This window comes from Gossypium hirsutum, chromosome A06 (assembly GCF_007990345.1).
Source record: "Gossypium hirsutum isolate 1008001.06 chromosome A06, Gossypium_hirsutum_v2.1, whole genome shotgun sequence".
NCBI lineage: Eukaryota > Viridiplantae > Streptophyta > Magnoliopsida > Malvales > Malvaceae > Gossypium > Gossypium hirsutum.
In genome coordinates this window covers 115,082,389-115,107,633 of record NC_053429.1, presented here as the reverse complement: position 1 = coordinate 115,107,633, position 25,245 = coordinate 115,082,389, and the positions used below count along the sequence as shown (strand labels likewise).

The 25,245-nt window shown below is 36.9% G+C and overlaps 2 non-coding genes across 2 annotated transcripts; both read right to left on the bottom strand.

The window, feature by feature from the left end:
- Positions 1-3,267: 3,267 nt before the first annotated feature.
- Positions 3,268-3,373, bottom strand: LOC121231711 (small nucleolar RNA R71). Its single transcript, XR_005929766.1, has one exon. It is a non-coding gene; the product is annotated as a small nucleolar RNA R71 (small nucleolar RNA).
- A 12,595-nt stretch (positions 3,374-15,968) lies between these two features.
- LOC121231601 (small nucleolar RNA R71) lies at positions 15,969-16,075 on the bottom strand. The gene has a single exon (XR_005929657.1). It is a non-coding gene; the product is annotated as a small nucleolar RNA R71 (small nucleolar RNA).
- Positions 16,076-25,245: the final 9,170 nt, after the last annotated feature.

Sequence of the window (25,245 nt, the reverse complement as noted above, 5' to 3'; positions counted from 1 at the left end):
CACACTTAGTGCAACATAGTCAAATCGCACACTTAGTGCTGTACAATTTAATCCCGCGCACTTAGCGCCAATCTCATGGTCGTAAATGGTTATACCCGCACGTTTAGTGCCGAGATCAACAACTCAGTACATCTTACCTCTTTTCTTTCCATTCAACAATTTCATTATCACATCCGTACATGCATATATATATGTATATTTATTCATTCCATTCAGCATCAATACATAAACATTATGACCATTTGAAATAACGCCAACTACATGCTTAATGACTTACCTTGTGTTGGGTAAGACGGTTCCAACTCGACTACTCAGTGATCTTTTCTTTGCCTTTGCTCGATTCACCTCCTTTAACTCCTTGAGCTAAATCAAACAAATTTAACTCATTAAAGTCTCATTTTGCTAGCTTATGGCCGAATATGACAAGGAGTTTGATGGGTCATATGGCCACCTTTTAGCTCAAATACACAATGGTCATATGCATTTTTAATCACATCAAATGATTCAATACAATTCACTCGAACATCAAAAGAGAACCTCAAGGTACTTAGTCCATATACACATTAGACATTAGAGTCACATATGTACGAATTCACGAATCGAATTCGACATATTAGCTAATTTTCCCTTTAGCCGAACCTTCTAAGTCAAGATAAAGCCATCAACATGCTTACCTTTGGCCGAACATACACATCAACTTAGGTGCTCATTTATGTGGCCGAACACACACATGTCTATGTTAAGGCCGATTACAACACTCAATACATTCTACAAGTATGGACACTTGCATTGACTAAACACCATTTCTATTATTTTTACTCCAAAGCCGAATGCCTCTCAAGCCCTAAGCTCATAATCCTTTCATCATTAAGCAAGTGTTATAGCACAACTAACATCCATTTTCAATTTGAACACCAACATAAAAATATTAAACATGAAAATCCATAGCCGAAACCTATACATGACATTACTCATTCCACCCATCGAAACAATATTTGTTCAAGACATCAAGCATTTTTATTTGGGTATTACATATATGAGCATTTAGAATTTATATTTTTAGCAAGATCAATTTCTTTCCTCAACACATTCTTCATCAAAACTTAAAGGAAGTAATCAAATTTCCTTCTTTAATAGCCATAGCCGAATGCTCCATCCATCCATCAAAGTTAAAAATTTTGCATGGTCTAAGTAAGAACCATGATAATTAACCTAAAACAAGCTAAAATTTCACAACTTTAACACAATATACTAACCTTATTAAGCATTCAAATGGCCGAAAGTTCTTTGCCCCTATTCCTTCCTTCAATTCGGCCAAGAAGACAAGGATGAAGCCTTTTTTTTTTCATTTGCTTTCTTTTTATTCTTTTCTTTTATTCATTAAATCCCACAACCCAATATCAATTTCACAAATATATTGCCCATCATCAACCCACCTTGGCCGGCCACTATAAGGAAATTGGGCAATTTGACATGCAAGTCCACCTTTGTGTTGACATGCACTAATAAGCCCTTTAAAATTAGCCTATCATATTTTACCATGTCTCATGTTGATCCCTATTTAATAATTCCTCATGCAATTGGCAAAATTAGGGAATGAAACTTCCACATATGCATGTACACACATAATAAACGTAGAATATAACAATTAATTATTTTCATAACTCGGTTTTGTGGTCCCGAAACCATTTCCCGACTAGGGTCAATTTTGGGCTGTCACATTTGGGTTTTCTTTATGTTTTGTATTCATTATTCTTCTGAGATGTTTTCCTTTTTAGTTATGAACTAAATCCCCTAAATACCTAAGGGGAATGAAACGTAAGACGAATCTTGTTATTATTTTATGAATTGTGTGATAAATATTTAACTTGTTCTTAATTATGTGTTCTTAATTCTTGTTTTGATATCCTAGGATACTGATTCAAGATAAGCTCTTATTCAGAGGAGGAATAGACCCTGTCTGAGAGTACATTTTTCATAATTAAGCAGAGTTGATTGTGCGCCTAGAGATAGGGTGACAAGATTTTACTGGATTAGGGTGAAACCTAATAAGGGGATCCATAGATCGAGTTAATGCAACCCTAGGGTGTTAATTAGAGAAAATCTCAATTATTCAATCTAGGGATTAGACGTTACTAGTCTTGAATAGGGATAATAACATAACTTAGGGATCTCTACGGAACAAGTTAAATGAATAAATCATCCGATTCGAAGTCAGAATAACAAGTGAAGTCTAGGTGGATTCTTCCTTAGGTATTGTCTTAATTCAATCGTTTTTCCAAAAGTAATTCCCCAATTCTATTTTCTGTGAATTCTTAGTTTAGATAATTAGTTAGTTAAAACAAAACCCCCTTATTCTTAGGCTAGATAATAAAAAGACAATCATTACTAGTACTTTTAGTTCCTTTAGGTTCGACAATTCAGTCTTGCTAAAACTATACTACTGTTCGATAGGTACACTTGCCTACATCGTGATAATAGTTAGTTTCAAGAACGATTAATTATAAATATATAAAACTTACCTGTCACGAAAATAGCGATCAAGTTTTTGACGCTGTTGCTGGGGAACACAGATATTAGGAACACTCAATTTTTATTACTTTAGCCATTTATTTTTCTTGTAAGTTAATTCTATTTTATTTTTATTATTTATTAATTTACTTTTTCTTTATCTTGGTAGGTTTTTATAGTTTATGACTAGAACAAATCCGTTAGGACCATTACTTTTTGACAAATAAATCGATCGCACAGCTCGTAGAAACCAAAGAGAAATAACGCGAAGCTTAAGATACACAGAGAACGAGCAAGAAGATGATATTCAAACCCCAACCGATGAGATGGCTGAAAACCAAGAAAATCTGCTACCTCCTGTGATTGCTGTTAATCAGAATCCTACTCCACGCACTATGTATGATTATGCTAAACCTAATTTAATAGGAACTGAGTCAAGTATAGTTAGACCTGCTATTGCTACAAATAATTTTGAACTAAAACCTAACACTATTCAAATGATACAGCAATTTGTTCAGTTTGATGCTTTGTAGGATGAGGATCCAAACACTCATTTGGCAAATTTCCTGGAATTCTGTGATACATTTAAAATTAATGGCATTTCTGACGATGCCATTCGTCTTCGGTTATTCCCTTTTTCATTGAGGAACAAAACTAAACAGTGGTTGAACTCGTTACCATGAGGGTCAATTACTACTTGGGAACAAATGACCGAAAAATTTCTATTAAAATATTTCTCACTGGCTAAAACAGCCAAGTTACGTAATGATATCTCTTTGTTTGTGCAGATGGACTTAGAAACTCTTTACGATGCATGGGAGAGATATAAGGACCTACTGCGAAAGTGTCCTCATCATGGATTACCTCTATGGTTACAAGTTCAAACATTCTACAATGGTGTGAACTTTTCGACTAGGCAAATGATTGATGCAGCAGCCGGGGGAACCATCAACAAAAAAACACCTAAAAGGCTTACGAATTTATTGAAAAGATGTCACTGAATAACTATTGGTGGCAAGTCATGAGGACTAAGCCAACTAAAACAGTAGGCGTTTATAACTTCGATTCGGTTACTATGCTGTCAAACCAGGTAGAACTTCTAAATAAAAACATTGATAGTTTACTTGGTTCTACTCAGGTACATCCAGTAATAAGGTGCAAGACGAATGGAGGAGGAGCATGCACAGAGTATCAACCCTTCAACCCTAGCATCCAGGAGGAACAAGTCCAATATATGGGTAACAATAACTCTAGATCCCAAAATAACCCATATAGTAACACGTACAATACAGGTTCGAGGAACCATCCCAATTTCTTGTGGGGCGGTCAAGGAAATCAAAGACTACAACATCCTCTGGGTTTTCAACAACCACCCTATCAACAGGAAAAGAAACCTAACCTTGAAGAGATGCTGTCTAAATTTATCTTGGTGTCAGTAACCCATTTCCAGAACACCGAGACAGCATTTAAAAATCAACAAGCGTCGATCCATGGGCTCGAAAGTCAAATAGGTCAGCTTTCCAAACTAATCTCCGAACTACCACAAGGTAGCTTGCCAAGTAATACTGAACCCAACCCAAGGGAACAGCTCAATGCGATTAACGTTCAGATGAAGAAGGATTGGTTGAGCCTGAGCCAGAACTGAGGCAAGAAACTGTTATGAGCAGAGGTCAAGGTGAGGTAGGTCATAATAAAAAAAATCAGTGAATATCGAATATAAACCTCGTGTGCCATACCCCAATGCAACAAGGAAAGACCACTCAGATGAATAATTTGGTAAATTTCTTAAACTCTTAAAAAAATTACATATTAACTTACCGTTTATTGAAGCTCTATTGCAGATGTCAAACACAATGAAATTTTTAAAGGAGCTTTTAGCAAATAAGCGGAAGTTGGAAGAGGTGTCGCATATGGACCTAAATGTAGTTTGCTCAGCTATTCTACAGAATAAACTACCTAACAAACTAAAAGATCCAGAGAGTTTTACAATTACTTGCTTAATTAGTAGTTTAGATGTTAATAATGCATTAGCTGATTTAGGGGCTAGTATTAACGTCATGCCCTATAAAATGTTCAAACAATTAGGTCTTGGGAAACCCAAACAGACTAGGATGAGAATTCAATTAGCAGATAAAAATATAAGATTTCCTAGGGGTATTATTGAAGATGTGGTAGTTAAAATCGATAAATTTATATTTCCCGTTGACTTCATTGTTCTAGACATAGAGGAGGATAGCAACACTCCTTTGATTTTAGGACAGCCCTTTTTAGTAACTGCTAAAACGATTATTGATGTTGGCACAAGTGAGCTCACACTCCGTGTGGGAGACGAAACAATCACCATTCAAGCTCGCAATTCTGGCAACACATCGGAAATTGAAGGTGATTGTCTAAACCATTCTACTAAAATTGACAATATGGTGCAACCTACTTTGCAGGAGATGAGTCTGAAGGAAGTACATGAGCCATTCTCAAGCAGTAGCAAAGGACCTATTCATGAAGATCGAAGGCTACAAATCGAGGAGCTAGATGAATGGCAGACGCATAAACCAAGAACACACGATAAACCAAAACTACGCCAGAACGAGCTCAATACCTTCCCAAATCAACTTAAGGTTGGAGATAAATTATTATTAGATGCCGCAGATCCTCACATTGTCACTGCCAAACTAAATGAAGAAATCCCTCTTACGGTACTTAGCATTTTCCCATTTGGTACAGTCGAGGTAAGTCATCCCAAGTTCGGCACTTTTAAGGTAAACAACACCCGTCTAAAACCTTATTTTGATGAGAATGATAGCAAGAATGAGGAGTATAAACTCCTCGAACCACCATGACCATTCAATGGAGAGGTAAGTCGATCTTAGACTATAAATAGGCGCTTCTCAGGAAGCAACCCTAGCACTAACTGTATTAACTTCTTTCAATTTTAGTGTTTAACACCTAACTTACTAACGGAGCTCTTGAATACAGGTTTACCACACAGACATGACCAAGCACACGGGCGTGCTTATAACCGTGTGGAAACAGGGCAAAGATTTCCCCAATATGGGCTACGAAAAATCGCCACGGCAGTGCGACATGGCCGTGGGCAAACCTGTCAAATTAACACGGGCGTACGACACGTCCGTGCCAAGTACCCATGGTTGAAACTGTTAAATTACCACGGGCGTGGTACTAACAACGCCAGACGCGGTCGTGCGACACGGCCATGCGCACGAATACGCCCAAGGAACACGGGCATGGGACAATTGTCAGATGCACCCAAATTCAAAATTCACGATTCACACGGGCTGAAATTGGGGAACACGCGTGTTCCATGGCCATGTACCCCAAAATCTATAAATAAGCTACACTATTCATTGTCTTTTTCACCCAAAAACCCTAACCCTAGCCACTGCTAGTCCACACGCCCTCCCTGCCACGCCCGTGCACCGCTTCCCACTCCATTTTTGATGTTCAATCTCTCTCCCTTAGCATTTTTTTACTCCTTTCACTTCTATTTTACTTATTTCTAATGCTTATTGTCAAAATAATCTTTATTTCTCTTGAACTATTTTTCATTTTGCTCATTATTCTATCATTTAATTTGCATTCTTAGGTTAGTTGTCATACATTTCATGTTAAATCGAGTTATTAGGCAAACCTCATACCCATGACATTACTATGCTCATTCTCATGCTATTACCATGCCAATGTCACGAAATTAGGCTATCAAATTGATTATTTTGGTTGAGTTTGCTTAGTATTAGTAGTTTTGGCTGAAATAGTTAATTCAAATTCATGACTTTTTCCTTTTTCAAATTCGTTTACCTACTATTATTATTCTTTATATTGCAGGTTTACAATGGCGTCTTCACGAGGAAAGAAGACCGCTGTCCCTGTTTCAAAGAAAATGAAGGGAACATCATCTTCCTTGGGTCCTACCCAAAAATTCGCCACCCTTTCCTGTAATTCCCTATCGGGCCCCAAGAAGAACTTTTCCAAATACTCCAGGCCCGACCTCTAATTGCGGGCCACTGCATTGACTGGGCTGTAGTAGAACAAGTTCAGTTGGCTGATGCAATTCGGGCCCTCCTAACCACCGATCCTTGGGAGATTTTCTTCGGGATTATCGAGCCAACATATCTCAAGCTCGCGATGGAACTATGCTCAACGTTTCATCTTCAGATCGTAATGACAAACTACGATGATCCCGGCACAGTGCAATATCACCTAGGTGGATTAGTCCGCTAGCTTAGCGTCCTAAAATTCGGTACTGCACTGGGATTATATACGAAGGAGTTCAAGGAGGAGAATGACTTAGATACTCTCAACCGCCATATCCATCGTTCTCCTTCACGGTGCTGGGACGCACTAGTACCATGTTCAGCCACCTATAATCCTAGTCGCTCCAAGGCATCGGCTCTCCCTCCATCTCTGAGGTACCTACACGCTATTTTGGCTCACACGATAACGGGAAGGTGTGAGAGCACTAACGTCGTTAACACTCACGACGCCTACTTTCTATGGTGTATGTCGCACGGACACGTCATCGACCTTTCCTATTTCATTTCCCTCGCCATTCAACACCAGACGGAGCGGCATAGGAAGGGGGTCATCTCTATTAGCCCCTATGTTACTCGGTTGTTCTTTTTTATTTGTTAATATGCAAATTTTTAAAAGTTCAAGAAATTTATCATATTATTCTTTTATGCGGTCTTGGTTCAATGTTGTCGAATATGGAATTCGTGGTTTCTATTCTCTAACCATTGGCTTATGCCCTTTCTAGCTTTCCTCAACCTAATCATTATTCTCAACAGCTTCTAAATTCACCTTTTTAGGCTCGACTAACCTTTCCACGCTTTGAACAATGATTGCGTGGACTTGCTCCTTTGGGTTAGTTTCAATATTACTAGGTAAATTGCCTTGTTGTCTTTCCGAAACTAGTTTAACAAGTTGTCCAATATGATTTTCAAGCCATTGAATCGATGCTTGCTGATTTCTCAAAGATGTCTTAATGTTCTGAAATCGAGTTTCAGATACTAAAATAAATTTAGCTAACATCTTCTCAAGGTTCGGTTTCTTTCCTTACTGATAAGGTTGCTGAAAACACAAAGGGGTCCTAGATTATAGTTTTTGCTATAAGGATTATTTTGAGTTCTAGAATTATTAACCAGAAAGTTGACTTGCTCATGCTTCATGTTAGAACCGAAAGGTAAACATTCTGGATCGATCATCCCTGCTCCAGTTGCATCCTACTGCATTACCAAATTCATCGTGTTATTGCAACTCAAACCACCAATCTTCTTACTTAGTGATTCCACCTGACTTGCCAACATAGCAAATGCATCTATATTAAAAACATCGGTTGCTTTAATTGGTTTTGTTCTCATGACTTGTCACTGATAGTTATTCAGTGCCATCTCATCAATAAACTCTTGAGCTGCCTTAGGTATCTTATTATTCAATGTTCTGGCAACTATCAATTAGTTACCTAGTCGAGGGATCTGTTGTAAAATGTTTGAACTTGTAACCATAAAGGTAACCCATGATGAGGACACATTCTCAGAAGATCCTTATTTCTCTCCAACTCAATTTGAGAAAAAGAAGAGATGTCATTCCTCAACTTAGTTGTTTTAGCCGGTGGGAAATACTTCAACAGAAATTTCTCAATCATCTAATCCAAAGTTGTGACAGAACCCCATAGAAGTGAATTCAACCACTGTTATGTCTTGCTCCTTAAAGAGAATGGGGACAATCGTAAGCGTCTTACATTATCAGTAACACCATTGATCTTGAAAGTGTTCCAAACCTCTAGAAAGATAGCCACATGAGCAATCAGATCTTCATCTTGCAACCCATCAAAATGAACATATTGTTGCACCATCTAAATTGTATTCGTCTTCATCTCAAAATTATTCACAGCAACTGTCGGTCTAACAATACTCGATTCAGCCCCAATCAGAGTAGGCTTAGCATAACCATACATGGTCTGAGGAGCAAGACGAACAAGAGGTTGCTGATTATTTTGACTATCATCCATCTCCAACAATAATATCCTTTTCCACTTGATCTTCTATTAAAATCTACTGACCTTGCATTGCTTCTCTAACTTCTCGCTGATTTTTGCAAGTAATTCTTTCAATCTCACTGTCAAAAAGTAATGATTCCAACAGATTTCTTCTAGTCATAAACCAAAAGAACATGTCATAATCAAATAAACAAAAAATTAGAATGTAAAAATTAAATTAGAATGTAAAAATTAAATTAAAAATATTAAAATAAAAATAAAAATGGCTAAATTAATAGAAATAAAATTTTCCTAATATTTTAGTCATCGGAAACGACACCAAAAACTTGATTTCCACGGAACCAACTAAAAATTCGACTAAGGCAAGTGCATCTATCAATTAATAGATAAGTAACATCTCGACATAGGACCTAGTCAGAATAGTGGTTTGGGGACCACAAATCTGACATCAAAATATTTATTTCATGATTATTATAAGGCCTAGGATATGAGAATATGCATGTGCTAATGTTTCATGAAGAAATTCTATGGGTAAGGTGTCCAATTGAAAATTAAAGACTAAATTGAATAAATTACAAAACTTGGATTCTAGAAGCAATTTGTATAAAATTACTTTAGATTATAAATTAGAGGGTCTTGGTGAGCAATTTGCTCCATTTCTAAATTTTTGGACAAAAATGGGCTTGCATGGATGGAATTTTAAAGAAAGGGCTTAAAGGCATTTTGGTCATTTGGCTTTTTAATGAAATAAAATGGGAAAATGAAGGCAAAAATTAGCTATTTCTTCTCCATGGATTTCGAAAATTGAAGAGCCTCCATAGCTAGGGTTTTCAACATTTTCAAGCTCAATAGTAAGTGCTCTCAAGCCCCATTTTTAATGCTCTTCATATTTTTGAAATCCCGGTAGCTTGCTCTCTCTATTTCTACCCATATTTCATGCTAGGGTTCATGTTTGAAAATTTATCCATGCATGATTTTATTGTATTTTGATGGATTATGGAGGAAAATGAAAGTTGAAAGTGTGTTAAACATCTTTTCCTAGGTGATTTTCATGAAAAAACCCTTAAAGGGACCTTTTTGCAAAAGTTGTAAATTATGTGGTAGAAATGAAGAAATAATGGTAAATGTGGGCTACCATAAGAGAGAAAAATGTTTGGCTAGGCTTAGGTAAGGTATAAATAACATGCATTTCATTATACAAGCCTAGGGACTAAATTGTAAAAATGTGTAAGGTTAGGGGCAAAACGGTCATTTGGACCGGGGGTGGAATTTGGACTTGAAATGTATAATGTGAGTTGTTAATAATCTATTTTATTGTTATAGACCCCAAGGAAAAAATTTCGAAGGTTGATCGAGGAAAACGAAAGGTTTCGAAATAACTGAAACACGACACCGAAACGAATACCAGGTAGTTCGGATAACTCAAAGTAAACACGCAATGTGCCTAATTATATAGTTTATAAATGCATGATGATTGCATTTATTGATGACATGAAATTACATGAAATGCTTGCTTGATAATGATTTATTAAAAAGTGTCTCGGTTGAGGTTAAAAAGGGAACTCAATGGATAAACCATATTTGGTCTATGTAATGAGATCCTGCATGTGTTGCAGAAAGGATTTAGCCCGGATGAGTAATCCGTTGATCTCAATTATGAAAAGGATCTAACCCGGACAGGTGTTCCTCTGGATGATTGAGCCTCTCGAAGAATACATGTGCATTATGGATTTAGCCCGGACGGGTAATCTAATTAGGGTCTGAATTTAGCCTGGACTGGTAATTCAGATCTGAGCTTAATAAAGGTGTTTGTCATTATAAGGGATTTAGCCTGGACTCGTAATCCCAACATTGACATCGCCTTATGAGTTTATAAAATGGGGGATTTAGCCTAGACTGGTAATCCCACCATAAGATGTAAGGTTCACAGGAGTGCATACTTGAAATGATCATCCTTATGAATTGATGGTTAATGGATATTCCATCGAGATTTCTTAGAAACTCATCGAGATTAAATATGAAACATATGTACTAAATGAGATGTTGAATGATGAGCTCATCTAAGATAAATTACATGATGCTTTCTTATGTGACTAACTTATTGATTGAGTGCATGTGATAGGGAACCACTTCATACTTGTTGGTTTCATTATTTATTTTGGATGTATGCAAATTACTTGGTAAGTTTACTTTCCGGTTATTCGAGCTTACTAAGCATGTAGATGCCTACTCCTATCTTTTCCCTGCATTTCAGAGCTCAAGGACTCGTAAGGATTGGAAGGTGGTTGAAGAGTCAGCATACTATCAAATCGACCAGCTTTGGTATGATGACATTTTTATTTTGTTCAATGGCATTTATAGGACTTTTGAGTATTGTGCTTATATGTCATTTATTTTTCCAAACGAAGGCATGTAAAGATATACCCATCTTTTTGTATATAGCGATGGAAATTGGCTTATTTTGAAGTAGGCTATGACCTACAAATCCGTGCATGTTTATATTTCATATAATGGTTTGTTTTGAATTAGCAATGAATCACAAGAATGAGCCAATCTCACATATGTCAATGAGACAAGGGACCTCCATAAATACAAGAGGGAAAATAACCTAGCATGTATGAAACCAATGATATGAGGTTTTCATGCAATAAGTCTTTGCAAATATCATTCATAAAAGTGTACTCATGTTTTATTTTTCATTTGATAATCAATAAGCATAATGACAGATAGGGGTGACCAAAGGCTTGGAAAATAGCCTATAAGGGTCTACACGGTTAGACACACGGGCATGTGTCTAGGCCGTGTGTGACACACGGGCCACTCCCATGGGTGTGTTGTATGGCCGTGCGTCCCCTGCATTTAAAAAAAATTTAAGTCAGTGCCAAACACGGGCTAGACACATGGGCGTGTGTCTTGGCCGTGTGAATCTAACAAAATGCTCAAGTTTTAGGCACAGGATGACCACACGGGCGTGGGTCATGGCCGTGTTTTAAAGTTAGGATTGCACACGGGCTGAGGGCACGGGCGTGTCTCAAGCCACATGGGCGTGGGAGACCACACGGCCCCACCACATGGGCGTGTGACTTTTCAAAAGAAGAGAAACTTTCTAGTGTGCCCAAAGTTTATCTAATGATTTTGGTTTTGTCTCGCACTACCTCTAAGTATAATTTAGGTCTCGAAGGCCTGTATATGGGACAAGAAATACATGTTGTAAAGTTTTAAATTAAGGCAGAATTCAGTGACCCGATTTAGCATGTTTGTAAATGTTAAACTCCAGTAACGCCTCGAACCCTATCCCTGTGTCAGATACGGGTGGGGGGTGTTACATAGTTACAGTGAGCAAAGATATCATTCCCAATAAAACTAAAAGTACTAGAAATTACCATCTTTCTATTATTTAACTGATAAATTTGAGTAATTGGTTAAAACTAAAATTAACTAAATTAATTAACTACGAACGCGACAAAAAAACAAAACAAGAAAATAACCGATTAACATCCAAGAAGCAAAACAATACCTAAGAAAGAATTCACCTAGATTTCATTTGTCATTATCGGTCTAAATTACCCAATTTCTTTACTTAGTAACTTGATCAGTAGAAATCTCTAAATTATGTTCATATCTATCTTCAAGAATAAAAGCAACTGACTATAGGTAGATTAATTGAAATTTCATTCTAATTAAAACCCCTATTCTCGCATTAACTCGATCTGTGGATCCCCTATTAGATTTGACTCTAATCCAATAGATTTATGTTACCCTATCTCTAGGATTGCATGCAACTCCACTCAATTACGCTAGATCTACTCTTAAACAAAGTCTATTCCTCCTCTGATTGAAGCACATTAAACATGGATTAATAGTCTAGAAATATTAAACAAAGAATTAAGCACACATAATTGAGAACAAGATCTAAGTCTTTATTGAGTAAAATAAAAATCAAACCACAAAATCTATCATAGGGTTCATATCTCTAGGTATTTAGAAAATTAACTCATGCTTAAAAATTAAAACAACCTAGAGATAATATAACCGAAATAAATAAAGAAACTCATGATAACCTCTTAAGAAATCAATTGGGAGTCTTCAATTTTCACGAAAATCTACTTCAGAATCGGCTTCAATGGTGTTTTTTGAGTTGATTTCTTAAGTATTCTATGACGACTCTCTCTTATCTTCCTATTTTTATCATATATAAGTCTTAGAATGCCCGAAAAACCTTAAAAATATTGTTTTTCCTGCTGTTTGGAGTGCAATTCGTAAAATTGACACGACCTTCCACATGGCAGTATGGCAGCCCGTGTGGCTCACATGGCTATGTGTAAAGGTCGTGTGGAATGATCCAGCCCGTGTGGATCTTGTAAATCGCTCTATTTTTTTTATTTTCACTCTTTTTTAGCTCTTTTTGCTCCAAAATGCTCTCCTAAGTATACAAATATGAATTTAAATGATTAGGACCATAAAATTCACCATTAACATCAAATAATCACCCAAAAACACATTAAGAATGAGGCTAAAAATATGTTACTTTTAGCACCTATCAATATTTATAGGGGGAGGCCTGTGTTTGGTAGTGCCATGTCACTAACAATACGAATGGTGCCCTATCTATGTGGATGGCCAGGTGGGAAACTGATTGTTATGCTTAAGTGGTCTCTTGTTGGTCCTCTCTTAGAGATAAGAGTGTTATTTGGTATTTAAGGTTCATGGTAATGGGTTACATCTTTTGGTTGGTTTGTTTATATGTGGGGACTTTAAAAGTCCCTAGGTAGTTGAATGATAGAGATTAGGGAAATGAGTTAAGTTTTGTCTACAACATTGACAATATTTTCCATGGTGCCACTCACCACTCACCAGTCGCTGCCCATCGATAGTTGTCTCCACTCCAACGGCCACTCTGTTTCTAACTTCCTTTGTCGCCAGTGCCAATCCAATTCCAGCCTTTAGGTATCTTCTATTTTCACAAAAAAAAACCTTTGTCGCAGCTCACTAGTCACTGGTACCACCTCTATCTGTCGATAACTCTTGAAAAGAGTTATATTTCATTCCTTTAGATCTAGCTAATTACTTGTACTTAGGTACATTTAGTTGTCTTTTAGGATATTTTATTTGTATTTTCATCATTTCATTAAGAGCTTGGACTATGTTTAAATATTATTTGTTACATTTAATTGCATGTGGAAGAGTTGTGTTTGGTGGTTTGGTAGGTGCAGGTTGAGAAACGAGAACTAAAGGAGTGATGGTTTTTCGGGGCAAAAGGTTGGACATTTTTTCAGCATAAATGTCGTAGAAATGCCAGGAAGACCAAGTCAACACTCAACGCATACTAGTTTCAGCGCAACTGTACTTGTATCAGAAAATTTTGCCTTAAAAAAAGGAGAAAATAATCTTGGGTTGTTGAAAACAGAATTTAAAAGAGACGAAGATAAACATGCGTTGTTGGATTTACTAATAAACCGTAATATATACTTATTTTTACCCCATTCTTGGCATATTTATGAATGATTTTTCCTTGGTTTTAGTGAATTTGATGCTCCTAATCCTTTAATTTCATGTTTTATACTCAGGAGAGCTTAGGATAGCAAAAAGAGCAAGAAACAGGCCAAAAATGGACAAATTGGGCCTAATTCAGTGTTTCACACGGCCTAGGCACTTCCACACGGGTAACCCACATGCCCGTGTGTGACACACGGGTAGGACACACGCCCGTGTGTCATGGCCGTGTCGACATTAAACCAAGTCAGAATTGCACATAGCGTGAGCATCTTCACACGGGCATGGCACACGACCATGTCCCTGTCAAGCCCAAGTCTAATTCACCTCAGAAAAGGCTAATTTTGAGGGTTTTGAGGCATTCCAAAGTCTATATAAACACCCTAGAAGAGGATTAGAGGGGACTCGCAGAGTAGAAGGCAGAAAATGCTCAAGGACAGCCATCAGAATCAGCTCGGAAACAAGATCTACATCAAGACTGAAGATTTCCAATTTTTGAGATGTTTTCCATTATTATGAACTAAACTCCCTAAATACCTAAGGGAGATGAAACCTAATATTGATCTTATTATTATTTGAGTTATATAAGTACTTGTTCTTATTCTTAATTGTGAAATTAACTCTTGCGTTAATATTCTAGAATATTAATTCAGGTTTTTGATGTGCTTATTCAGTGGGGCAAAAGTCCCTGTTTAAGAGTAGATCATTCATAATTGAGTGAAGTTGCATGCAATCCTAGAGATAGGACAGCATAAATTTGTCAGATTAGAGTCAAATCTAATAAGGGAATCCATAGATCAAGTTAATGCGACAATAGGGGTTTTAATTAGAAAGAGATTTTGATTAATCAACCTATAGTCAGTTGTTTTTAGTCTCAAGAGAGATATTAACATAAATCAGGGATTTCTACGGATTAAGTCAAGTGAATAAATCATCTAATTTAGAGATAATAAGTGAAGTCTAGGTGGATTCTTTCTTAGGTATTGTCTTTTCCATCGGTTTTCCAAAAGTATTTTCCAACTTTAATCTCTGTCACAAACTTAGTTAGTTAGATAATTAGTCTTAGTTAAAGCATTCTATTAATTGTTAGGCTAGATAATAAAAAGATAGTAATTACTAGTACTTTTAGTCCTTGTGGATACGATATTTTCGGTCTCACTATAACTATACTACTGTTCGATAGGTGCGTTTGCCTTGGTCAAATTTTTAGTTAGTTTAGCGACCATCAAGTATTTGGCACCGTTGCCGAGGATTAAGATATTAGGAACGCTTAATTTTTATTACTTTAGCCATTTTTTTATTTCAATTTAATTTTGTTTTTATTTTAATTCCTAATTTTCCTTTCTTTACTACTGGCAGGTTTTTACAGTTTATGACTAGAAGAAACCCATTAGGACCTCTACTTTTTGACTGCGAAATTGAGAGCACAGCTCGTAGAAACCGAAGAGAAATAAGGTGAAGCCTACAATACATAGAGGAAGAGCATGAGGACGACAACAATAACATCGAGGAGAAGGCTGATAATCAGAATAAACTGCTACCTCCTGTGGTTGCTGCAAATCCAGTAAATCAGAATCCTACTCCTCGTACTATGTATGATTATGCTAAACCTAATTTAACAGGAACTAATTCGAGTGCAGTTAGACCTGCTATTGCTGCAAATAATTTTGAACTGAAGTCTAACATGATTCAAATGATACAACAGTTTGTTCAGTTTGATGGTTTGCAGGACGAGGATCCAAACACTCATTTGGCAAATTTTCTGGAATTCTGCGACACCTTTAAGATCAATGGTGTTTCTGATGATCCCATTTACCTTCGGTTATTTCCCTTTTCATTAAGGAATAAGGCTAAACAGTGGTTGAACTCGCTACCACGAGGGTCAATCACCACTTGGGAACAAATGACCGAAAAAATTTTACTTAAATATTTTCCACCGGCCAAAACGGCTAAATTGAGGAATGATATCTCTTCTTTTGTGCAGATGGATCTAGAAACTCTTTATGATGCATGGGAGAGATACAATGATTTATTAAGAAGATGCCCTCACCATGGGTTACCTCTATGGCTGTAGGTTTGGACTTTTTACAACGACGTGAACCCCTCAACAAGGTAACTTATCGACAAAGCCCCCAGTGGAACTTTAAACAACAAAACACCTGAAGAGGCTTACGAATTTATTGAAGAGATCTCACTGAATAACTATCATTGGCAAGTCATGAGAACAAAGCCAACAAAAGCAGCTGGTGTTTTCAACCTCGATGCGGTCACTATGCTATATAACCATATAGAACTTTTAAATAAAAAGATTGATGGTTTATATGGTTCTACTCAGGTACATCCAGTGATGTGGTGTGATTCAAATGGAGGAGGAGTGCACAACACAGATTATTCATCTGTCAACCCTGGCACCGATGAGGAACAAATCCACTATATGGGTAATAATTCTAGTCCTCAAAATAACCCGTATAGTAGCACTTATAATGCAAGTTGGAGGAACCATCCCAATTTCTCGTGGGGTGGTCAAGGAAATCAAAGACCACAACATCCTTTAGGTTTTCAACAACCACCTTACCAATAAGAGAAGAAATCGAACCTTGAAGAGATGCTCACAAAATTCATCTCAGTGTTAGAAACTCGTTTTCAGAATACTGAAACAGCACTTAAGAATCAACAAGCGTTAATTCAAGGGATCGAAACTCAAAGAGGACAGTTTGCTAAGTTGATCTCTGAACGACCACAAGGTGGCCTACCAAGTAACACTGAAACTAATCCAAGGGAGCAACTTCATGTGATTACTGTTTAAGATGAAGAAGGGGTAGTTGAACCTGAACCAGAGCCGAAGCAAGGACTTATGGTAAGTAACAGTAAGAATGAGGTGAACCACAGCAAGTAAAAACTAGTAAGCAAATCGTATAAACTGCGTGTGCCATACCCCAACACGACAAGGAAAGGCCCCACAAATGAACAATTCAATAAATTCCTTAAATTATTAAAAAAATTACATATTAACTTACCGTTTTTTGAAGCCCTTTTGCAGATGCCAAACGCAGTTAAATTCTCAAAGGAGTTTTTAGCAAATAAGCGAAAGTTGGATGAGGCGTCGCATGTGGAACTAAACGTAGTTTGCTCAGCCGTTCTACAGAATAAGCTACCCAACAAGTTGAAAGATCTAGGGAGTTTTACGATTCCTTGCTTAATTGGTAGTTTGAATCTTAACAATGCTTTGGCTTTAGAGGCAAGTATTAATGCCATGCCCTATAAAATTTTTAAATAGGTCTTGAGAAACCCAAACAAACTAGGATGAGCATTCAATTGGTAGATAAAACAATTATATTTCCTAGGGGTATTATTAAAGACATGCTTGTCAAAATTGATAAATTTATATTCCCAGTTGACTTTGTTGTTCTAGACATGGATGGGGATAGTGACGTACCTCTAATTTTAAGAAAGGCCTTTTTAGCAACTGTTAGAACTATCATCAATGTTGGCACAAGTGAATTGATACTTCGTGTAGATGATGACACGATTAAATTTCAAGCTCGTGATTCTGCTAAAATATCTAATAATCGAGATGATTGTTTAAGTTCGGTTAATTTGAATAATGTTACAACTCAAACTCCTTTCCAGGAGTCCCCTAGGAAGAATGTGATAGAGCCTTATTCTAATCCATGCAACAAAAACAGAGCAACTCACGAAGAACAAAGGCTTCAGGTCGATGAACTAGACGAATGGCCAACACATGTTAAGGAGAAACCAAAAGCACACGATGAATCAAAGTGGCACCACAACAGGCGTAGGGATGAAACAACACAATTAAAGGTCGTGGACAAAGTATTGTTAGATGAAAAGGACCCTAGAGTTGCTACTTCAGAGCACGATACAAACAAAATGATTCCCTTCACGGTACTGAATACCTTCCCACATGGTACAGTCGAGGTAACACATATTGACTTTGAAACTTTCAAGGTAAATAATACTCGACTCAGACCTTATCTTGATAAAATTAATAACAGAGGTGAGGATTTTCAACTCCTCAACCGCTTGGATGCGTTTGAAAGCCTCGAGATTACTTGCAGAAAAAATGCTTTCTAGGGTTGTCTTGTGTCTCCGTAACAAATGGTCCATTCACCGTGGCAACACAAAATTGAGGTAATTCGAGCTTAGACTTTAAATAAGCGCTTCTCGAGAGGCAACCCAAGCACTGATACCATTAACCCATTTATTTTATATATTTTTCATGTTTTTTATGCAGGAAAAGTGACCCACACAGCCTGGACACACGGACGTGTCCTTGGCCGTGTGGAAACAATGCTAAAAATCCCCAAGTATCGAGCCACACGGTCATGTGACACGATCGTGTGGACCACACAGCCTTGACACACGGGTATGTCCTAAGCCGTGTGAAAACTGGAGCTGAATTTTTTAAATTTTAAACAAGTCAGAGAGTTACACGGGTAAGGCACAAGGCCGTGTGTTCGAACAAAAGTAAACAACATTGAACACGGCAGTGTGATACAGCCGTGTGAACCACACGGCCTGGACACACGGGCGTGTCCTTGGCCATGTGACGAATAGTCATTAAATTGTCGCAACGTACACGGGCAATACTCGAGCCACACGAGCGTGTGACACGGCCATGTAGCCCAACACGGGGCCTTAAGACGACCGTGCCCCTATTTTAACCCCCCAAAAACCTAATTTTTATTTTATCTTCTTCTTCCTTAAACCCTCTTAGCTGCCGTTGCAACCCCTCACCACCGGCCACCAGCCGTTTCCCTCACCGGTCGAACCCCCTAGCTTCCCCTTCCTCTTTCTTTTTTTTTCTTCCTTCCCCCACCCCTTCTTTCGCTTTCTTTTCCTCTTCAACCCCCTCATCCGACCCCCCATTCTATCCCTATTCCCCCTCATCCCTAACCTCGCACCACCGATTCCCTCCACCTTCATGCGTCACACACACCAGCCAATCCACTCCACACGCGCTACCCTCCAAGAATCGCCCCACCTCACCTTCCTTCGAGACGCACGGACAAGACCCAAAACCCCCACGCCTGTACCCCCCGTTTCCCCAACGCCGACTTCGCCTCCACACCTTCGTCCACCGTTCAGTCGATGCCCCATTTTTCCTCTAACGTGTTACTATTATTTTTTTATTTTAAGTTTTATTTTCTTTTTATTTTATTCTATTTTATTTTACTTATTTCTTTAGTCTTTTAATTCTTACTTCTGATTATTAGTTATTGTTTATTAGCATTTATCTTAGTTACTCTATCTTGTGGTTATATTTGTTACTGTGATCGATTCATATAAAAATTATTAATTAGTTCACTTCATGGTTCACTTTTTCTATTTTCATCTATTTCTAACATTAGGTTTAGTTATTTAGGAGTTTTTTTTTTGCTCTCTCGATTAGTTTATTTCAAATATTTGATCTTTTTCATCATTATTATTAGTATTATTTGCTTTTACCCTTTCTTATACCATTCCTTCATTTACTATTTAAATCATACATGCTTGGATATTCATATATGTTGATTGGTTCTTTGGGCTTCTTGCACTTTACTGTTTCAATCCTTAATTTAAATATTTGGTGATGCTTTTTACGCATATATTATTTTATTTTTTAGGCACACCATGACGAACACACGAGGCAAGAAGACTATCGTCCCCGCTTCGAAAAAGTCAAAGGGTCCCGATGCAACCTCCTCGAGCGCCGCGACCGAAGCTCGTCACCTTCTATTTTAATTCTCGTCAAGCCCACAGGACGACTTGTTTCAGCTTTTTCACGTGCGACCGTTGGGAGTGGGTCGATGTATTGACTGGACCATATTGGAGCAGGTCAGTCTAGCTGATGAGGTTCGCGCTTTCATCACAACTGCCCCGTGGGATCGGTTCTTTGAGATTATCAAGCCCACCTATTTAGAGCTTACCTTGGAGTTTTGCACTACTTTTCATTTACAGCATGTGATGAATACCCATGACGAAGCCGGTACTATCACTTTCTGACTTGGTGGCTTAATGCGACATATGAGCGTCCCTGAGTTTGGCGCAGCTTTGAGCATCTAAACTGATGATTTTATAGGTGCCAATAACTTTCTTCGACTCTACCGTCACATCCATCACTCACCTTCGTGCTGTTGGACCGACCTCACAGCTAGTCAGATGCGTTATGATGCAAGCCGCTCGAAGGTGACATCTCTTTCTCCAGCTCTACTATACATCCACGCCTTATTAGCTCACAAATTGACTGGCAGGATAGAGAGCACAGGAGTTGTAAGCACTACTAACTCATATTATCTTTGGAGCATGGCGACTGGTCATGAATTTGATTTGGCATACTTTATTGCCCTTGTTTTTCGCCACCAGACAGACCACCATAAGAGGGGCCCCATCTGCCTTGGCCATTACAACTCGCCTCGGTCAACACTTCGGCCTCTTCGACATTCTAGAGATGTCATCGACACTCACACTAGTAGGTCAAATGTCTCCTTAAAGAATATCTATGATAGAGCGACACCGTGGATTCGACCCCCCTTCAGTACAGACTCATCCATTTTGATGACCAGGATCAGCCAGAGGACATTACTGATGATGTCCCTCCCCCTCACGAGGACCCACCACCACCGAGTCATCGACCTCCTCCTGCTACTTTCACTAATATATCTGAGCGCCTCACTTGATTTGAGCAATAGTGTTTTGAGCGGTTCGACAGCATTGATGCTACTATTTGACAGATTTATCACCACCTACACATCTCTCCTTCGGTACCGTCGACCCACGAGGCATCCGATGATGAGGACCTTTGAGTCTATTTATTTTATTATTTTTCTTTTTAATTTTAATTTTTTTTGTCTTTTACTTATTTTTGAAGACTTATGTTTTATATGTTAAACTATATTTATCTTTATGGTTTTATCGAGTGATCCCTTAATTATCTTCCATAGTGGTGTTTATTTTCTTATTAGTAACTCAGAATCCTGCCTTTCATTCAGCTTTCTCTACAATTCTGGTTTATGCTCTTCCAAGGATTTCATCCAAAAATTCAGGGTAGTTTCGCTTCTCTCCCTCTCTTCTGATATTATGCTTATATTGATATTATATATCTTTGTACATTGAGGACAATGTACATCTTAAGTGTAGGGAGGTTATTTATGTGATTATCAGAAAATCCCTGAATTTTTTATCTTGTTCTCAAATAATTTCCTCATATCATTATTAGAGTGAATTCGGATTGATTTATGATTTTTATTAATATGTTTTGAATTAAATCATATGTAACTGTGCATTGATGGTTTAAAGTTTAAGACACTAGAGGATCAAGCATGATAAGTTGACTTTTGAGAATTAAAATTGCTAGGTTGTTTCCCTGAATTGAGGTATTATCTTGAAGTTTTGAATTTATAGGATTGACATCAAATACCCATAACTTTCATGAGATTTTGAGCCTTTTAGAGCATATATCTTTCTTGCTTACTTATTGTTTTTATGAGTGTGTCAACATTGATTTGCTATTCTAAAACTTGAATTGATTATACATGTCAAGACCACAGCTTTGATTTGATATACTAAAATGATAAAGGCACTTAGGTTTTAACTCATTTACCCCATAAAAAGCCTACCTGCATAATTGACCCCTAGTGAACCCCTTTGAGCCTTAACTATTATTTCTTGATTTTCCCCTTAATATTAACCCACAACTTAACCCTTTTTGATTCGTTAAGAATTTCTCTCTTTTCATTGACTCCTTTTTATCGAGGTCTGATTTGATTAGTTACTTAACTATGTTCGTTAATTCTAGTTGCTGAATCATTTCTTATTATGTACTTTCCAGTATTCCACTTGTTCTTATTCTTAAAAAAAGAGGAAAAACTATATATTTATATTCATTCAGTTACATATTGTTCTAATGAGCTTGGATAAGTTAAAGTTGTTATATTGAGAAAAAGCTCACATCATTAGTTTCAGATAGTTCGAATTCTGGAACTTTTTTGTAATTCAGTGATTAGCTTTATTTTTTCTAAGTTTGGTAATTTATTAAATTAATCTCGATTCTAACCCTCTTTTTTAGTCTTTATCAACACCTTTAACCTAAGCCCCATTACTACCCGATTAAAGACCTTTTGATTTGTGTATCATCTCATTTATACTAGTGGAGATTTGATTTTCATACAAGCCTATGGTAATAACTTTTCATGTTTGACTATTGAGTGCTTAATTATTGAACCTTAAACACTTTCAGTGATTTGAGTGAATTATTAGTAAGGATGCCAACCTTGTCAATTTGGAATTAAAGGTGATTACTTAGATAAAGGGGGATACCTATGATTTTATGATTGAAATGATCAATTTGGATTGTTTGAAACTTTAATGATCTTTTAGTTAAGCTCTTAACGTATGATTACTTGTGGATTATTTCACATTATTGATAAGAATTATAAGTTGAGAAGAATTTATTTTTGTAAGTTGAGGATTTTGCTTGAGGACAAGCAAATGCTTAAGTGTAGGGATATTTGATAAACCGTAATATATACATATTTTTACCCTATGCTTGGCATATTTATGAATGATTTTTCCTTGGTTTTAGTGAATTTGATGCTTCTAATCCTTTAATTTCATGTTTTATACTCAAGAGAGCTTAGGATAGCAAAAAGAGTAATAAACGGGCCAAAACGGACAAATTGGACCTAATTCAATGTTTTACACGGCCTAGGCACTTCCACACGAGTAATCCATGCACCCGTATGTGACATACGGGTAGGACACATGCCCGTCTGTCATAGCCGTGTTGACATTAAACCAAGTCAGAATTGCACACGGCCTAAGCGTCTTCACATGGGCGTGGCACACGGCTGTGTACCTGTCGAGCCCAAGTCTAATTCTATTCGGAAAAGGCTAATTTTGAGGGTTTTGAGGCATTCCAAATTCTATATAAATGCCCTAGAAGAGGATTAGAGGAGGCATGCAGAGTAGAAGACAGAAAATACTCAAGAACAGCCATCGGAATCAGCTCGGAAGCAGAATCTACATCAAGACTGAAGATTTCCATCCAATTTTCTAGAAGTTCTTTGGGTTTCTTTATGTTTTGTTGTTTTCCAATTTTTGAGATGTTTTCCATTATTATGAACTAAACTCCCTAAATACCTAAGGGAGATGAAACCTAAGACGGATCTTATTATTATTTGAGTTATATAAATACTTGTTCTTATTCTTTATTGTGAAATTAACTCTTGTGTTAATATTCCAAGATATTAATTCAAGTTTTTGATGTGCTTGTTCAGTGGAGCAAAAGTCCCTGTTTAAGAGTAGATCATTCATAATTGAGCAGAGTTGTATGCAATCCTAGAGATAGGATGACATAAATCTACCAGATTAGAGTCAAATCTAATAAGGGAATCCATAGATCGAGTTAATGCGATAATAGAGGTTTTAATCAGAAACAAATTTTGATTAATCAACCTAGAGTCAGTTGTTTTTAGTCTCGAGAGAGATATTAACATAAATCAGGGATTTCTACAAATTAAGTCAAGTGAATAAATCGTCTAATTCAGAGGTAATAAGTGAAATGTAGGTGGATTCTTCCTTTGGTATTGTCTTCTCCATCGATTTTCCAAAAGTATTTTCCAACTTTAATCTCTGTCGCAAACTTAGTTAATTAGATAATTAGTCTTAGTTAAAGCATTCTTTTAATTGTTAGGCTAGATAATAAAAAGATAGTACAATATTTTTGGTCTCACCATAACTATACTACTATTCGATAGGTGCGCTTGCCTTAGTCGAATTTTTAGTTAGTTTAGCGACCATCATTTACCCTAGGGAAAAAGCCTATAAAAAGCCAAAGGAGGAAACCTAAAAAGAGTGAACAAGAGGGAGAGATCCTTAGGAAAAGACAGAGGGTAGCGGCTGAGTAAAAACGGAAAGAGGAAGATAAAAGCGTCCCTCTCAGCCATCGCAGGACACTATGCTACTGGAGTGTGAACTGGACATGCAAAAGCTGTTTTCTCGAAGTCTTTTGTATTTCTTACTTTTTTCTTCCGTGGATTGAATGATGAAAATGGTTTTGGATGTTATTTTGGTTTTGAATTTTATGTACCAACCGATGAGCTAAATCTCATCGGGTTGGGATTACATGATGAAACTTTTATTTTCTTTAATGGTTGACACGTACATCTGAATCAATTTACTATTTCATTCAATTTCTTTATTTCTAAATAGTATGCGTGTAATCCCTAGACATAGATAATTGTTCGTCATGCCCATAAACTAAATCTATATCTGAAAAGGTTGGATTAGTTGGATCGATATTGAATGATATGAGCAAGTACTCGACCGATACTTGTAGTAAAGTCTAGACATAGAGCAGCATTCACACGATAGGAAAATAATGCATGGTACCACATTAATGCCTATAGACATGGGTAAGGTAACTTGAGCTTTTTGCTCTCGAAAGAAGCAAACCATTTTAGAACTCTTATGAGCAGTAAACTAAGTATGATTTTGTCAAGGCATTGTTGAAAGTAAGGGTAGATTCTTAATAATCTTGACCTTCGAAATCAATATCATATATCCCTTATTCTTTGTCATTGTATCTTTACAATACCATTCTTAGTTATTTACTTGATCGTTTACATAATATTCCCGTAGTAATTCTCATTATTTCCATTACATTTCTACTCTTGTTTTTCCATAGCATTTCCAAGTCTTCATTAATTCCACATATTGCATACATCACTATTCCTTTAATTGCTACTACATATTTATTGTTTTTTTTTTGCCATAGCATTAATAACACTCTATTATAATAACTTGACCACTTTTTATAATAGCCCGATTTTGGCCTAGTCAGAACAGTATTTCAGGACCACTAATCCGAAGTTAGATAAATTATTTTATTATTAATTTTAAGTTACATCATGTTTAAATTAGTGTATGAAAAATTTGGTGAAGTAATTTTAGTGAATGCATGCTTAATTGTGAAAAAGGACTAAATCGTATAAAGTGCAAAAGTCCTATTTTGATAGCTAAGGGTGTCAAATAGCTAGAGGACATAAATTGGAAGTCTTTAAAGGGAAATTAAACCCTTTAGAATAGCATGGCCAGCCATAGAAGACAAAGGTGGTCAAAAGTCAAAATTTGGTGAAATTAGGTGTTGAAATTGAATAAAATAAAACAAATAGTAAAAGTTATCATTTTTTTCATCTCTGTCTTTCTTCTCCACCGATTTTTTTCTC